Below are 5,685 nucleotides of genomic sequence, written 5' to 3' on the forward strand. Positions count from 1 at the left end.
ACTCCCTCAGTTGTTGTTCCGACTCCAGAAGACATTCCACTTAGTTTTCCCCAATATTTTGTAATTAGTACTAGATAATGCAATATTGGTTATATCAACCGTCTTTGTAGCTACTTTGCTAATATTGTAAAATCCATGGTAATATTTAAATAATCTCAGTAATGTTGATAACTATTCAATAATGATTCAGTGTTTATATTAGATTCACCATAGTTCGGTGAAAGGTAATAGATTATTTTTTAGCTACAGCTAGCCCCCATTTGCTAACTATGTTGATAGCATTGAATTTGCTACCAGGGGTTACCTCCAAAATTATAGCTGTGCTCTACTTTTCTTCCATCTTCATCCGCTTTATCCGAGGCCGGGTCGCGGGGGCAGCATCCTAAGCAAAGAGGCCCAGACCTCCCTCTCCCCAGCCACCTCCTCCAGCTTATCCGGGGGAATACCAAGGCGTTCCCAGGCCAGCCGAGAGATATAATCTCTCCAGCGTGTCCTGGGTCTGCCCCGGGGCCTCCTCCCGGTGGGACATGCCTGGAACACCTCACCCAGGAGGCGCCCAGGGGGCATCCCACCTCAGCTGGCTCCTTTCGATGTGGAGCAGCAGCTGCTCTACTCTGAGCCCCTCCCGGATGGCCGAACTTCTCACCCTATCTCTAAGGGAGAGGCCAGCCACCCTTCGGAGGAAGCTCATTTCTGCCGCTTGTATCCGCGATCTCGTTCTTTCGGTCACTACCCACAGCTCGTGGCCATAGGTGAGGGTGGGGACGTAGCTCGACCGGTAAATTGAGAGCTTCGCTTTTACACTCAGCTCCCTCTTCACCACGACGGACCGGTGCAGCGTCCGCATTACTGCAGCTGCAGCCCCAATCCGTCTGTCGATCTCCGGCTCCCTTCTCCCATCACTCGCGAACAAGACCCCGAGATACTTGAATTCCTCCACTTGGGGCAGGAACTCATCCCCGACCCGGAGTGGGCACTCCACCCTTTTCCGGCTGAGAACCATGGCCTCAGATTTGGAGGTGCTGATCCTCATTCCCACTGCTTCACACTTGGCTGCGAACCGTTCCAGTGCGAGCTGGAGGGCCTCACCCGATGAAGCCAACAGAACCACATCATCCGCAAAAATCAGAGATGAGATTCTGAGGCCACCAAAGCGAAAGCCCTCCGCCACTTGGCTGCGCCTAGAAATCCTGTCCATAAAAATTATGAACAGAACCGGAGACAAAGGGCAGCCCTGGCGGAGCCCATCACCCACCGGGAACGAGTCCGACTTATTGCCGGCAATGCGAACCAAGCTCTTGCAACGATTGTATAGGGATCGAATGATGGCCTGTAGCAATGGGCCAGACACCCCATACTCCCGCAACACCTCCCACAGGACACCCTGAGGGACACGGTCGAATGCCTTCTCCAAGTCCACAAAACACATGTAGACTGGTTGGGCAAACTCCCATGCACCCTCAAGTATCCTCGAGAGGATAAAGAGCTGGTTCAGTGTTCCACGACCAGGACAAAAACCGCATTGTTCCTTCTGTATCCGAGGTTCGACTAGCGGACGAACTCTCCTTTCCAGCACCCTGGCATAGACTTTCCCAGGGAGGCTGAGGAGTGTGATCCCCCTGTAGTTGGAACACACCCTCCGGTCCCCCTTCTTAAAGATGGGGACCACCACCCCGGTCTGCCATTCCACGGGTACTGCCCCTGTTCTCCACGCAACATTGCAGAGGCGTGTCAACCAGGACAGCCCTACAACGTCCAGAGCCTTCAGGAACTCGGGGCGAACCTCATCAACATCAGGGACTCTGCCACCAAGGAGTTGTTTAACTGCCTCAGTGACCTCGGAAATTGGCGGGTCATTCCCCTCATCCCCAGACTCTGCTTCCTCCTCGGAAGACGTGTCAGTGGGATTAAGGAGGTCCTCAAAGTATTCCTTCCACCGCCTGACAATTTTCTCAGTCGACGTCAGCAGCGCTCCGCCAGCACTATACACAGTGCAGGTAGAGCACCGCTTTCCCCTCCTGAGACGCCTGACGGTTTGTCAGAATCTCTTCGAGGCAGTCCAAAAGTCTTTTTCCATGGCCTCTCCGAACTCCTCCCACACCCGAGTTTTTGCTTCAGCCACTGCCCGAGCCGCATTCCGCTTGGCCTGTCGATACCTGTCGGCTGCCTCCGGAGTCCCACAGGCTAACCAAGCCTGATAGGACTCCTTCTTCAGCCTGGTGGCTCCCTTCACCTCTGGTGTCCACCATTTGGTTCGGGGATTACCACCACGGCAGGCACCAACCACCTTGCGGCCGCAGCTCAATGCAGCAGCTTTGGCAATGGAGACGCTGAACATGGTCCATTCGGACTCAATGTCCCCAGTCTCCCTCGGAATGCTGTTGAAGCTCTGCCGGAGGTGTGCGTTGAAGATCTCGTGGACTGGGGCCTCTGCTAGACGTTCCCAGCACACCCTCACTACGCGTTTAGGTGCACCAGGTCTGTCCAGCGTCCTCCCCCGCCACCTGATCCAACTCACCACCAGGTGGTGATCAGTTGACAGCTCAGCCCCTCTCTTTACCCGAGTGTCCAGAACATATGGTCGCAGGTCTGCTGATACGATTACAAAATCGATCATCGACCTACGGCCTAGAGCGTCCTGGTGCCACGTGCACTTATGGACACTCTTATGTTCGAACGGGGTGTTCGTTATGGCCAAACTGTGATTAGCACAGAAGTCCAATAACAAAGCACCGCTCGGGTTCAGATCTACTTTTCTTAACAAAATAAAACACATATACATGCAGTGCATTCATATTTGTGTATATTATCATTTGATGCTGCCTAACTAACTTCTAACATCTAATTCTGTTTACCTTGACATACTTTATTGTAACACCTAAAACAATCGCATTTGTCATGTTATCAGTGTTTGTCTGCTGGCAACTGAAAGAGCATTTAGAACCAGAAATGTCCAATGATATACTTAAAAAGCAGAAAGGCATAGCTGTAAAATATTTTTTATACACTTCATCAGTTTCTGTTTGTTTGTTTTGTTTTGTTAAAAATCATGTGCAGGTATTGTTCTGCTGGTCTTAAATGTCAGCAGTGTATCTACAGTAATTTTCTTTTAAAATCTCTCACAAAGTTATTATGTATAAGATGTCCAGATTTTCTACTTGTCACTAATGTAAAGACTGTTTCTACTTAAAGAACAGTTTTCTTAATTTCCCGTTAATTTTCTACAACTGTATGGAACTATCCCCCCCGCCACCTCCAGCTGTTGGTTTACTGTTACCTCACAAGAAGTGGCAGTGGGTAGGAACTTAAAAAGCAGGGCATCATATTGAAATCACAGACTGTTCCCTCAACCAGGCCTGTGTTCGATGCTTTGGCTCTTCTTCCCCCAGTGGCCTGTGTAGATATCTCATGCATGAACCTCACAGCGACCCAACAGCGCAGCAGCTAAAGGCATCACTCACAGCTTGTGTGTGTGTGTGTGTGTGTTCTCATGAGAGAAAGCACAGGCCTGCTGCTCTGATCCTGTTGGCTTGAGATGGATCTGGAGCCTCATGCTACAGCTGGCTCACTGGCAAGCTGTCTACTGCCAACTGTGTGCATGTCTGTGGGTGATCCGAGCTGCTTCACATCTAGACAAAAAAGAAGAACACACACATAAACACACACCTACCACTGTACCAATGAGTGTGTTTTCACTGCATGCACACTTGCTCAAAAGACAAAAACCACCAACCACTAGCAGCGTGAGGGATTTATTTCAATATCAAATATTCAGGGCATCAAACATTAAAGGTCTGTCATCGGAGGGAAACTCCACAGCAGCAATGCACAGTAGTATAAACTCTCTGCTAAACATGTATTTTTCTGACTTGTGAATCAAAACACTGCGTGATCACACAATGAGGTCTAGCAGAATTAAAAGGTAATTATGTAATAAATGCTGATGGACTGTATCTAAAAAGATATTCTTATACCTTTAATTAAGCATTAAAAGCTGCATTTCACAGATATGTGCATTAAGAACAGAGACAGAGTAGTTTGCAAGCTGTGCTGAATGTTTAACCATGACAGTGAAATATGTCTATGAAGGTTCTCAGTCATCCAGGTCATCGTAGTCTAAGGAGCTTGGAAAGAAAAGCGTCTGGACTTTAAATTGCTTGAAGACGTTTCACCTCTCATCCAAGAAGCTTCCTCAGTTATAAGAGTAATTGGTGGCGAGATCCAGATTTAAGCCCTATGGGAGTGTCCCTAGGGGTGCCATGGAGCCCCTATCGATCCTCTACCTAATCACTCGAGGCAGGGTGCGAAAACGGGTGTGGGTCACAATCAGCTAGGGTTTCAGGTTAACCCCTGTGAAACCTAGCCCCACCCTATCGTGTGATTTCCTGAGGTCAAATGTCCCAGGATGTGAGTGGGTGTTAAGGTGACTCGGAAGGAATCTCAAAACTGGATTATAGATGGCAGACAGTTGGTGTCGTAAACCACCGCCTCTGTTCACAGTGGACATAGATGGCTTCTTTCACTGCTCTTTCAAACCATGACAGTGAAACAAAGTTTACTGAGCTAAAGGCTGATATCTGCATGACACCATTGCCTAGGTCATCTGCTAGCTTGCCACACTGTAAAGTACTGGGACTCTATAGAAAGAACACCATGTCAGTTTTAAATTAAATCTTGGGTAACGACAAGTGTGGTGCACAGAAGTCCTTTTGGGGAAACATTTCTTTTTTAAATTCATTTTTAAGCACTAATTGAATATTTTGAATGTATCTGATAACAGAGCTGATGTGATAATGAAGTATTGTATGACCAATACTGAATGTATACTATGGATGTAAAAGTCTGTTAATCATTAGTTTCATAAATGTTCATAGTTCCCACCCTAGCACCCCTGTTTTACTAATATTTCTGTTCATATTTTCATTAATATCCTCTTGTTTTCTTTTGTTGTGAGGGGTTTTAGTACTGTTATTATTACTAATGATTGTTGTTGGTATTATTTCTGTTATTGCTTTGTTATTATTATCATTTTGCTGTTATTATTATTATTGTTGTTGTGATTTATTGATATCTCACGTATCCACATAAGGAACACTCACATAAACACACAATGTGTTTATACACATGCAACTCATCCACAATTTTATCCACACAGTCATTCATCCACTCTCTTCGGTTTAGCCAATATAATTCTGCAAATATACAAAACATGTTGTTTTTTCCCCAAATTTTTTAAATGTGTTCTTTGACTTGATTTAGAATTTTTTTTCTTGTTTTTTTCTTTGTTTGTTTTGGTACATCATTACTTATTTTGTCTTCTTGTTTGTTAAACATATATTGATCAGTAGTAAGTAGTGTATTTTTTAGTTATTGAAAAAATGTTTAATGTTTAATTCATTTAACAAGATCATTTTAATACACACATATAATACAGTATGTGTATTTTTATTTTGGCCAAGACACACGAGACCGAAGCAGAATTTCTAACATACACTCGGCCCTTCTTTTAGATTGCACTGAAGGCACTTTTGACAGTCCATTCATTTGCAAGAATGCTGCCAATACACCAGAGTCATTTTCATGATTTTTTCAAGAGGGGCTGTCAAGAACAAGGCAGGAGGTGCCCACGGGAAGTCGGTAATAAATGCACTGTTTGAAACTGGCCGTGCACAAGAGCATGAAAAT

The sequence above is a fragment of the Aulonocara sp. 'chitande type north' Nkhata Bay genome, linkage group LG20 (genome assembly GCF_057382095.1).
Source record: "Aulonocara sp. 'chitande type north' Nkhata Bay isolate Kocher_YH1m ecotype deep benthic linkage group LG20, A_spYH_male_GT1.1, whole genome shotgun sequence".
NCBI classification, from domain to species: domain Eukaryota; kingdom Metazoa; phylum Chordata; class Actinopteri; order Cichliformes; family Cichlidae; genus Aulonocara; species Aulonocara sp. 'chitande type north' Nkhata Bay.